Consider the following 13,097-nt stretch of genomic DNA (forward strand, 5'->3'; position numbering starts at 1 on the left):
GTAAAGATACCACACTTGTAACTTCTTGACCGTATGATAAACCTGATAGTTTACGGACACAAAAAGTTTATTACGGAAAAATGCTCAAATTAAACTGCAGTCTGAAATATAATGGAAATTGAATGATCTTGGTGACATGAGGTTGCGTTTAGTTTATGTTGATATAGCAAACTACAACTGATTTTCTGTATATTGTCGAACGAATAATTATGATTGTTTTTTAGCTTCAACGATCAAACTTTCCATTTTTTTGCCACAACATTTGACTTCATTTCCTTTTCCTTTTTCACTTGAACTCCTGGTTAAGTACTTCAAAATATTTCAAATAGAAAAATTAATAGCATACACACCTGCTCCATTGATGCAGTGAGAATAGAACTCACAATACAGTTTTGGGATATCTCAATCAAAGTGGACGATCTGATAGAAAAATAAAATAAATAAATACTAAGATTTATCCTAATACAACATTTAAATCTAATAATATAAGTAATGAAAGTTGAATATTATTCATTTGTCTGTAATAAAAAAGCAGCAAATAGTTAAATTTACTATTAACAAGATTTCGTTAAGTAAGTTAAAGATATCCCAAAATATTTTTATTAGTTTTGAGCTTCCGAAAATTGCTTTAAAAACATTAAATCATTAGATTTTAAGAAAATTATTATATTTTTCTGTACTACAGTCACAAGAGCTTTTTGTTACTGTATAACATTACGTATATACCTATAAAAGCTAAAAAATATAAGCGAAAAAATTGAAAATAATTCATACTTTTTAGAAAAAATCAAAATGTATCATAGAAAGCTATTCAGAAAGTTTTCAAATTAAAAAAATAGTAAACTAAATGACCACAATATTTTTTATAATAACATAGGATCATAAATAATATTTCGTTCTTTGATACCCAGCGAAAGAGGAAATCCATTTTTCTTATTCTTTAGAGTAGTGTGACTTCGTTTCTAGTTTCAAGTTAGTACTTTGAGTTATATGACTTACTCATAGCTGTGCGCTAGTATTTCAAATGATATGACTTAGTTGTGGCTGCGCGTTAATAATTTAAACGATATGACTTAGTCGTGGCTGTGCGTTAATAATTTAAATTATATGAAATTAGCAGTTATTGATACACGCTAATTGTTTAGATTATATATATATATATATATATCATCAGTTATGATAATCCATGAGAAGTAGAATTTATGCAACTCTAGTTGTTGTCACAAGCTAATATTTTAAACAATGTGATTGTATCTATGTGCTAACCTTCTAGTAGTTCAAAAAATATGGCCCAAAAGTGGTTACAAGCTAGAAGTTTGAATGATGTGGCTGCTACACGGTGATAGTTGAATCATATGACGTCATAAATGATTATCACACTGTGATAATTTAAATGATGTGGCAAAAAATAATAGTGGTTACACGCTGACAGTGCGAATGATATGGCTGTAATCGTGGTCTAGTAGCTTCAATGACGTGTTTTCAATAATGATTACATGCTGAAACTCTGAATAATAATCATTTCTATCACTGTAAGTTTAGATACTTTAAGTGAAATTAAAAATCAAACTGGCCGTCAGTGTAACTAATTAAATATACTTGTAGCTCCAGCAGTAGTTACATGGTGATAGGTTAAAATGGTGTAGCTTTGATTATAGTTACGTACTAGTAGTTTAAATGATGTGGCTTCGATAATGATTGTACGTCGATAATTTGAATAAATTTGTTTCAATAGTGGCTACACGGTAATAGTTTGAATCACATGGTACAGTAATAGTTACATGATGGTAGTTTAAAGGATGTAGCTTCAATGGTAGTTACACAGCGACAGTTTTAAGTTTACGGCTCAAACGCGGTGCATGTTAGTAAATTTAATGATATAACTTTAATAATGGCTCCTAAAGCTAACAGTTTGAATGATAAAGCTTTAATAACGGCTCCTAAAGGTAGCAGTTTGAATCATATAGCTTTAATAATGGCTCCTAAAGCTAGCAGTGTGAATGATATAGCTTTAATAATGGCTCCTAAAGTTAGCAGTTTGAATGATTTGGGTTTAATAATGGTTACATACTAGTGGTTTGAGTCATATGACTTCAATGGTGGATGTACGCGGTTACCTTGAATGATGCGATTTCAGCAGTGAGTACACGCTTCAACTTTATTTTGTAAAACTATATGTACTATAGCTATTAATCTTTTTTAATATTTTTCTCTTCATTTTTCTTAAATATTAATCCCGCCTGTACATTCAAATCATGAGCGGAGTGAAGAGATATGAAATTTCTGAGCGCCTCCGATTATATCTTATGGTCAGATAAATTAGAACTCAAGTACCTGCCACGAGCTCCGCACTGAAGTGCAACAACATTTACTAAAAGTGTAGCTTAATGTTTGCCCATGAGTAGCTACTAACTAATGTACTGTTAATTTCAGAATACGACAGTTATCAGTGTAATATTATATCTTGTGAGAAAACATCTGTAGTCCAATGAAGCTTATTTCCTACGAAAAGTAACAAGACTTCTTCCCAGCAACTCTTGATTTTCTAAGCTCATTTCTCAAACACTCTAGTCTTTAGTATATGATACTAGATGCAGTACAAACTTAATTTTCTGTGCATAAGTGACCTAAGTTAAAAATACTGTATCTCTCTCTCATTCGCTATCTGTGCATATACGTTGAGTTACAATATACTTTCATTGGGAAGGACCCAATGATATATAAGCAGAGGCTAGGAAAAAAATAACACGAAAATACAAGGTCGATACGTCGCCTTAGTGTAAGAAACGAGTGACATCTCTTCTTGGCTGCGTGATTCCGAGTGCAATGAGCCGTTTAGATACGAGCCGTTTACAGTTTAGACTACAATTGTTGGAGATGGGAGCCATCAGTTACAACACGCCAGTTACATTACCCACCGTGTGTGTCATTACGACAAAATGTGATGTTTGCGTGGATTTAGACATTTAAAGCTGCCTGTGCTCTCTCGAGACTGCCGTGCTTATCAGACAGCTAATTCCACAGCTTGGTGCTTTATGTGAGTGCAAAGGATGGAACATATCTATATGCTTATAGATACATACTTACGACTGTAACCCAACATTTTCAAAAATAATAGAGCGATGACTGCTCTAAAACCCGAGTTGAGCTCTCGCTTTCGTGATTTTGTTGTTGCTGTTTTTTGTCGTATGTGTGGGTTTCTTCCTGCGAAGTAGTTCGTGATCGCACAGGAGATGCTCTCACAATTCATATTAATGTCTACGTATAGTGTTCTGATGCTTAGCTTTGTCTCCTTGTATTACTCCTCAGCTAGCAGTAAACATTCCACTAGTCTTATGGCTACTATGGTGTAGACATCCAAAGTGAGAGATGTATGGAGTTGAACTGGAAAAGAATCGACTAATAAGCGGGATAACAGACCATTTATTTATACATTTCTCGGACAATTGGAAATATGGTAGTTTAAATTGTGCAATCATTAAGTGAACAATGTTCATTACATTAAAATTCCAAATGGAGGATAATTAAGTTTTGAAGTGCAAAAGCCCCATTTGACAAACCAGTGTGCTCTGAAAAAGTTGGCTCTTGAGTTTTGATTTTTGTATGTATCATAACCGTAATATGGTGATCGTACGCATGGTTAAAAATGCTTTATACAAAGATTAGGGGAAGAAGCTTCTACTATCAGTTAATTCATTGATAGAACCCTGGCCTTGTTAACCAGAGCTCCCCCTTCGGGTAGATCCTCGAATCGTTTCTTTCATGTTGAAATTTTAATCATATTTATTTGTTAGAATAAACATTGTTAGAATTTTTCAGAATCCTTAATTAGAAACGGTGAAATTGACGTAAAAGCGATCGTTGGAGCACAAGTGAAACCTTTTAAGATAGGTTTTAACTGATGCTTCAAATTAGTTTATAGTTTTAGTTTAAAAATAAAGTGAACACTTCGATATCACATTTTTATTCTTTGCGGTTTTCATATGATAAAATAAAAAACTGGTTTTAATTTTGTACGCAACTAGAAATGTATCACATGTAAAATCTTAAAAGCTTTTTAAGGGTTTCACAGTTATATATATAACTTTTTATATGATTCAATATAAAATCCCTATTATTTGTTTATATAATGCTTATCTGAGCACCTAATTACAAGTATCGAGTATTTCATAGCTTGCGAGACTCCCGATATCATTTTAAATTTTTTTCTCTTTTTCTTCTTTCAAGCCAGCTAAAAATGAGTGAAGTTTTTTCAATGTCTTTAATACGACAGCAAATAATTTTAAGAGCACTTGGAAATAGGCTATCACTAAAACCGGTAGAGCTTAGTATGTAGGGATAAAACGAGAAAACATGGCCTCAGCATTCAATCTATTACTCTATGATGCTTACAAATAACTGCCTAACTTGACTTATAGCTCTATTAGAGCACCTAATTGTCATTATCGAGTGTTTTACAGATTGTATAACAGTAAGATTATTCTGTTCTTCTACTGTACCTATACTTGTAGGGAAATAATAGAAAGGAAAACTACTATGTAGCAGCGAGTCCAGTTTATAAGCACGTGTTATTTCTACGTTTCATAAATAAGAGTTTCATTTTTGGTCTTATATAAAGACCCTTTGTGACTTTTCACTGAGCAAGCGTGATAACTGCAAAAACAATTTCAATAAAAATATAAAAATGGATAACCTCATTATTATTCAATGAATCAAGGAGATCAAGTAATTATGCAACTGACAGTTCTATGTACATTTTATTGATGTCTAGTTTTAAAAAATCGGTTTCTTAATTATCAAAACAGTGTATCATATACATTGTAGCGTCTACCTTTCTTCAAATTTTCAATGATGCCGATCCTGGCAGTTGTGTGTGTATACGTGTTATCACACTTTATGACTTGGAAACTGCATGATGTCGTCCCTATTAATCGACATGAGCTTACCATGTGGTAGGGTCGGTTGTATGCACATTTAGTGAGTTGGGGCAAAGTTGTAAGGAATTGGTTCTGTAAATATCCCTTAACATTGGTCCAGCACTCCAGGGAACTTGTGCCGTCCTAAAGGAACCATTTCAGCTTCACTGATCCCCAATGTAATCCAAAATTAGAGAAACAGACAAAACTTAGATGAGATTAATAATATATAATACTGCTAAATTATGAAAACAAAACAAGTGTTCACTTCTCAGTCCACTTTAATTAAATTGTTTTTAAAAAAGAGAGGGAACAAGTAATAAAAAAAATTGCAAAAAGTTAAGTATAATGTAGGAATAACAACACCACAAAGTACAGAAACAAGGTTATGATGAATACATAAAACCATACAAAAATCCTTACATAAGTAACCAGTAAGTAAGCTTCTGGTTATTAGTCACTATAAAACTGTATAGGTATTTTCCGTTTAAATGCTTTTATCCAAACCTGAAGGGCCTGGCATGGCCAAGCGTGTTAAGGCGTGCGACTCGTAATCTGAGGGTCGCAGGTTCACATCCCCGTCGCGCCAAACATGCTCGCCCTTTCAGCCGTGGAGGCGTTATAATGTATGGTCAATCCCACCATTCGTTGGTAAAAGAGTAGCCCAAGAGTTGGCGGTGGGTGATGATGACTAGCTGCCTTCCCTCTAGTCTTACGCTGCTAAATTAGGGACGGCTAGCACAGATAGCCCGCGAGTAGCTTTGTACGAATTTCAAAAAAACAAACAAACAAACCAAACCTGAATTAATGTACCTGACGGAACTTCAACATTTAGTTGTAGATAAAAGTTGTTCTTTGAAAAAATTGGCTACTTATGTACTGTGAATAAGTGGGAAGTTCAACATATGGTTGAAACTGAAAGTACTTTCTCACTTCTTATATAAGCACAATAACGAAGCATCAGTAAACAAAAACAAATGTGAAATTCAACAACTTGTTAAAACAAGAAGTTCGTGTCCACTTTCTTATAAAATTAATAGTGACTAATCGGAAGACAACGAATATCTCGTGCAACACCAAAATATACAGCATTATTAGATAATTCAGGTACAGAGTTAAATGTGCGTCAACTGACAGTGTCTATCTCTTTACTATTTAACTACTTCACCAGTAGTGAGTTGTGTCATCAACATTCTATCGATGTAAACTGTAGTCACAAACTTGCATAATTTACTGCTTTCCCTAATTATCAGATGACTTTTATAACAGTGTCAGTCCTTATATTACCAGTCAACCAGGATCGGGAAAAATCGAAACTTTAAGGTAACTTATGAACATTAAAGAGATAAATCATACTTTTAAAAAAATCGGATTCACGTTATTGATGAGTGATATAAGGATGACAATATTCTAATGGTAAAATAAAATGGGTATGAAATTTCGGAATGTGTTATGTCCTGTTATGTGTTATGCCCCGCTTCATATGTTCATTGTATAATAAAACAAGTAATAATTTCTAGTATATCCTTTTGCAAGGTGCAGTATATAGTTACAATGCATCTGACGTCTTTGGTTTTGACTGTTTAAACATTACAGGTAGGATTTTATTTTAATGTAAAATTCTAGATAAGAGGGTTTACAGGCAGTCCTTGACGTGAAACTTTGAGAGCAAGTTTGAAAAATCAAGAAACTTAATTTATTTAATCTGAGAATAGCTGGGGTATCTTCAGCCTGTAATGTAACTGTTCTTTCACACAACCCTACGTAGTGTTTGACTGAGTAGTGCCAGTAACAAAGTGTTTGTAGAAATAAATATATGACCTTTTTAACTTTCAAAATAGTACCTTATTATTTCAATTCGCAAACAAGATCATGTTTATTGATTTGATGTGGTTTAAGTGTTGGTGTTTGAATTCTAAAGTTAAACTTGTAATTAGTTAAGATAATACATTTCTTTATTTACTTACATGATTCACATGAACATAAGCATTCAACCATTTTTACAAAGCTCCTATTTTTCAGATAATCAGGTTATTTCTAATAGTACTAAATAAACGTTATTGAAAATCAGCCAACTGGACTAATAAACAATGCTTCAAATTATCAAACAATAAAGAACTCACTCCACCTACCTGTTTATTCCATCCTGACTGATGTGTTTAATGCTTTGCTATACGTAAATAGCTTTACAGTGAAAATTATTACTGTTTACAGAAGATAAGAGTTTCTGTTTACCAACCATTAATATATTTAACATTAATGGAACTTTGATTGTAGAAAATTGGTACTGAAGGTTTAAAAACACCGTATTTCATATGTATATGTAATTAACCAACAGCATAATATTATTTGTAAAGTATCACAGTTACCAATATATATATCAAACCTTACGCTAAGTAAATTTTGGTTAATTTCTCATAACTATTTTGAATATTTCTTATCTATTTCTTTTTCAAAAAAAATATGCAGATTTCTTCGTAAATTGTTACTCAACACGAATATGCCATGCTTTGATATAGATACATATATAAAGGTGCAGTATTTGGTCTGTTTCTAAGTTTCAAGGTAACTATAATAACAATAATATCAATTACATACTAAATAGAAGTCCTTTCTCCATACAAAGGTCGGTTTATAGTCCCTGTTATCAGTTAAGATTTACAAATTAAACTGTTATCCCAAATTCGTTGCACTCTTTGTCCTCCAAACCTGAATAGCTGCTCTAACAGAGATCGACTTAAAGATAGAATGGTAAACAAGAGACATAATCGTCTTTTCCTCTATATGCATGTATGTATGTGCTCCGGAAGAAATGTAAACAAAAGGGATATCGCGTGGTAAGTGGATATAAATTGATAAAAAGAAATACTATTTGTTAGTGGGAGATCACATTAACCTCAAGACAAGTGTTATAGCCAGTGCGTATATCTAATTATTCTTATGAACAGCCCTATCCGTCTCTGTGTCTCTACACATTGAAATGGACATTGCCTGCAGTGAAGATAAAAAATAAGGAAAATATATATATAGTCCATTTCAAGGAAAAAAAACAGATGTCGACATAAGAAACGCTAAAGACGACACATGTCACACAGTTAATGAAAATCAGACAGAGCAGGCGAGAGCTGGACTCCGGATCTTCGCCATCATGTTGACTTGCCCGAACACCTCTAATGACAGCTATACACGGATGATACTACAAAGCTAGCTTTCGAACTGGCATGTGACAAAACCGAAAATCTCCAATCGACTTCTTCTTGATTGGTTAGAGCTCAACTTGTCAGTTGCTGCTTATTTCTTAAGCCCAATTTGTGTCTCATGCTCTCGTGGGATAAAACATGACATGCTGTAATTTCTATTCTTTGGAGAGAGATCTAAGCGAGCGGATAAGTAAACCGGAAAACACTCGCCGCAGAATGTTTGTGTTTATTTATAGATATTTAGGTACTGCAAAATATTTATAACTAAACAGCATGTTAACTTTAATTATTTCAAAAAACAAAAACAACAACTCAGTATCATTCGGGTTATATAAGGTTTAACTAATACACACACACGTAAAGGTTGCACGGAACATAGAGATGTATTGAGAAAAAGCTATTACCTAAAAATATAGAAGAATGTTTTATGTTCTATAAATATACGATTTTCTTATTAATGAGTTGATAAAAGACACTTAATTTCTTGGGGTGGAAAACATTACATTATGAGTTGCCTTTTCGAAAATTTTTAGGCCTTTAATTATTGTTGGTTCGTTGCTACATAAAGGGCCATCTAGATTCCGCTCCGCACAGGTATCGAAACTAGATGTTTGACGTTGTTAGTTTTCAGACATACAGTTAAAACACCACAGAGGGACACCATTTTAACATACCCCACCAGTAAAGTTATTTTATTTTTAGTGAAATTTAGTCTCACTACGAAAACTAGCCCTCAATTAAAAACTGCTTGCTGAACTGTTTTGACAGCTTAAGATATTCAATTAAACTGAACAAAATCACGAATTTAAGGTCCAATCTTCACACTGGCACATGGATTAAGAAATAAATTTTGTTAAATTTTCAATATAAATCAATTCAGACATAACATCATTGAATCAGAACGATCTGACAAGGAAACCTAAACTTTGATAGCACAATTATATTAAAACGGACGCAAGTCATCAAAAATGAACTCATATAACAGTGAGGTTTACGAAAATAATAAAAGAGTCAATAATACGTTGCATCAGATACCTTAATATTACAGTGACTGAAGCTCTTTGTCTGTAAATAAAAACTTACAGAAAGATTATTGTTTGTGTAATATTGCAGTTATGAGTTGAAGAATCATAGAATCGGAAACATGCAAACTATGTAGTGTTATTGTGTGTAAAATCTGCACATAAATCTAGCTAAATAGGCTACGAATAGATATTGTATGGAAACAAACCTAGAAGTTCAAAATTAGGTGATATTTGTAAATGACTCTTTGTGTACCTTTGTATGAAAGTCTGGAAACATATAAAGAAATTCAAACAAAATGCGCGTTACGCAACGTCTTCCGTGTAAAGTTACGAGAAGTTTAAAGAGAGTAACGTAATTTGAGACATCTAGACATGAAATTTCAGACTTTCGTATGCAAAGCTGATATGAAGTCGCGGTGAAGCAGAATTTATCAGAACTAGATTCTGATAATTGTTTGATGTTACCGTGTAGATCATATGATATCAATGAAAATGAATAGTTTTGGAATGAATATAAACCGACCTTTGTATCCATGTTACGAGAAAGGACTTCCATCTAGTATGTAACTGATATTAATAGTGTAGTTACCCCAAAACTTAAAAACAAAGTATTCATACACTCAAATCATAAAGATGTGTTTAGTGAAGATTTAGAATTTCCAAGATGGGGGTTATCCTTTGTACTTAATGGAATTCGAAATACAATTGACTATTGGATAAACTTGGGGAAGGAAGGCCATCCAGCTGCGGTCGGTAAATTATATTGTCATGTAACAGGTGAAAATCCATGAACAAAGAGGTCGCTTACTAAAGTCATCCAAGTGTATCAAGTAATAATACATAGCATAATCAAGAAAATCTCCGTATGGAGAGGCGGTACAATTAAGCGTAATATTTTCCGTAGAGACGTCGCATACTTGATGCTGTTGGAGCATGAAGCAGGTATTCATACTACTTTTATATGAAGTCATACCGGTCATGAAATCAGAAGTTGTGCCTTTGGATCGTTGAAGCAGGTATTCATGCTACTTGATATGAAGACATACTGGTCATGAAACCAGAGGCAGTGCCTATGGATTGTTGAAACGGATGCTGGGAAACTGTCGTCTTCGTGTATTAGATGGATTATGGAAACTGTAACATGACATATCATACAACGGAGCCAGACTTACGCACTAGAAACTACGCAGCAGAGCAATTATTAAATACACGGTCGTCAGATAGGGTACGACTAGACGTTTTGATATGAACTGCAATAACAACGTGGCTAGTCTTCAAAATCGATTTAAGATAACATACTAGCATTTCAGTGTTTTTTGGCTGTTTATATATTTTCTGCTACAAAGAAATATCATGTCAAAAATGTTTGCAAACTGATTTTTCTTGTTATAATTTTTAAAATGATCCTCATAAGTTGATCAAAAAGAACTTTGGTAAAGTAATTATTTATAAGATTATGTTATTGTCTGCCTTATAATGAAACAGGAATTGACCGTTACAATGTGAAAATTGTCAAACCATAAGGGAACCATACAGAATATTTAATTATCCTACATGCTATGTCATATTTAAACCCAACTGTATTAAAACAATCAATATTTAACAAAGACAAATAATGTATTTAACTGAAAAGTGATATTCATAATTAATTCTATTTCAATAAAACGTTATTTAACGTTAATTAAAAGTAAATGTACATAATTATATTAATTTATCACAAATTTGTGTATATTGGAATATTTTACGTTTTTTACAATATGTAGTTGAACAATATGGATTTAACAAAGGTTTATCTTCTATGTGTTGTTGTTTTTACATATTTTGAACCAATATGGTTAAAAAGTTACAACAATGTATTCCCTAAACGCAGCAGAAATCCCGTACAAAAATGTTTTAAATGAACAATACCATATATTTATAAAACAAGGTACTTTTACTCGCGTGGTTTTAACGACGCAATTTTCTGAAGAAATGTTCTCGCAAAAACTCTTGTAATTTTTTGGATAGGAGTTTTTATGTTAGAAAAGATTATATCGTATTTTATGTAATTTTCAGCTCTTTTCTGGATCTGGAAGTATCACAAGAACACTTCCATTAACCACGTTTTATTGTGTAATACGTTGCTTTCCACTGTGACATTTTTGAAACTTCTATCAATAAAATTGGGTAAACAAACTGCTATTAAATTAATTAGTATCGATGAAGATATTAATATGGTTTAGAATACGTCACAAAACTGTTCTGATCACAAAGGCATGGTTATTCCTGTTCAAGCTATGTATCGTCCTAACCTTTGAAATAACTTGTATCAATCTTACGTTAAAAACTTACTGTTCACGATGACGAAAATGGGCTAAAAACTATAAATTATCGATTTACTCTCTTTCCAGAGACAGAAAGAACTTCTCACGTGAAAATTAAAAGTTTGTGCGGGGATGAACCAATTAATTGTTTTTAACAACAATCCCTAAACAAAACTTTAATTTATTTTCTAATGCTTCTGTCAGATTTGAATAACTTGTCTTGTCTTACATAAAAAGCCCCCCGCTAGTACAACGATATGCATACGAATTTACAACGCTAAAATCAGGCGTTCGATTCCCCTCGGTGGCTCAGCAGAAAGGCCGATGTGGCTTTACAATAAGAAAACACACACGCAAACACACTTACGTAAAAGAACATTGCGATTTGCTCTTACAAATTTTCAATGTTTGATATTGGCTATTACGATTTTTAACACTAAGTTAAGATTTCTTAAAATGCAACCGTTTCTCGAAGCGATAGACGCGATAATAATCTGATAAAGTTGCCTTAAAATTTGCCATATTCTGTGCTGTTCAGGCTATAGCGGACACAAACGTGAAGGGTTCCAATATGCAACATGGGATTGGTTAGAAATGCGGTGCTTACAGAGAATCTCAACAGAAGCCAATAATTTTAATTGGTCATTTCGGACATTCACGTAAAGCTATAAAAAGTTAATCGTCCAAAACTTTGAACTGATAGATTAGAGAAAAGAGTCAATAGTGCCTATCGCCATCTCTTGGACTACTCTAATCGAATAGTTTGATTTAAAAATCAGTTTATAACGCCCCCAAAGTGTGGAATGAGGCTTTACGTCAAGTAGACGTGAACTACGGATTGTAAAATTTATAATTTAGTCTATTAACCGTTAGATCACACCCAGTCACAAGATTTTAACAACGTAAGTCTTACTGTGCGACGCTAAATGTTAGATAACGAATAATAAAACATGAAGAATGTATGTAAGAGATAAATTAGTTCAGGTAGCTTAGTGCAATACAGAAAAGCCAATGTCATAAGGTAACAAATATCATTAAAGATATTTAAAAAACTAAAGAAAAACTTTAAAAAATTCAGCCAACCATTATACATTGTGATGAAGTTTTTGAAAACATAACTGTTTCGAATATCTTCTGTTTAATAAAAAAATCTGTTATTGTTTGTTCCTTACTGTATACATTAAACTATACATATGTTACTTTGTTCTCAAAAAATCCAATTAACCTGATTTAGTCATCTACGATAATTAATGAGTAATAATCTATTAATTAAATTTCTTTTTTATGATAACAAATTTAACACTTTACGGTATCGTAAGGCTAAATAGTTTAAACTATCTCTCTAAACTTCTCTTATCCCAAACTTTTGTACACCGTTGTTTATATTTTTATCTTTAAACTTTTAATACAAAACTAGGAGTGAAAGTAAATGGTATAAAAAACGGAAATTGCATTAAGACAAAAAACGCTGCTCTTAATAAGGATAAAGTAACTCCAACTGAACAGCTGCTCTTAATACCGGTAAAGTAACTCCAACTGAACAACTGCTTTTAATACCGGTAAAGTAACTCCAACTGAACAGCTGCTTTTAATACCGGTACGATAAAGTAACTCCAACTGAACAACACTGGAAGACACTTATACATTTTGTCA

General features: G+C 32.8%; 1 long non-coding RNA gene across 2 annotated transcripts in view; it reads right to left on the reverse strand.

The window, feature by feature from the left end:
* Positions 1-282: 282 nt before the first annotated feature.
* LOC143255873 (uncharacterized) overlaps positions 283-13,097 on the reverse strand; it is a 180,709-nt gene continuing 167,894 nt past the window's right edge. The window contains exons 4-5 of one of the 2 annotated variants that reach the window (XR_013030906.1): positions 4,947-5,083; positions 283-420 (exon numbers count right to left, since the gene is read on the reverse strand). This is a non-coding gene — a long non-coding RNA (uncharacterized LOC143255873). Of the gene's footprint in view, positions 421-4,831; positions 5,084-13,097 lie in introns of both variants that reach the window. The other variant, XR_013030905.1, reaches the window with a different exon arrangement.

The sequence above is a fragment of the Tachypleus tridentatus genome, chromosome 7 (genome assembly GCF_004210375.1).
Source record: "Tachypleus tridentatus isolate NWPU-2018 chromosome 7, ASM421037v1, whole genome shotgun sequence".
NCBI classification, from domain to species: domain Eukaryota; kingdom Metazoa; phylum Arthropoda; class Merostomata; order Xiphosura; family Limulidae; genus Tachypleus; species Tachypleus tridentatus.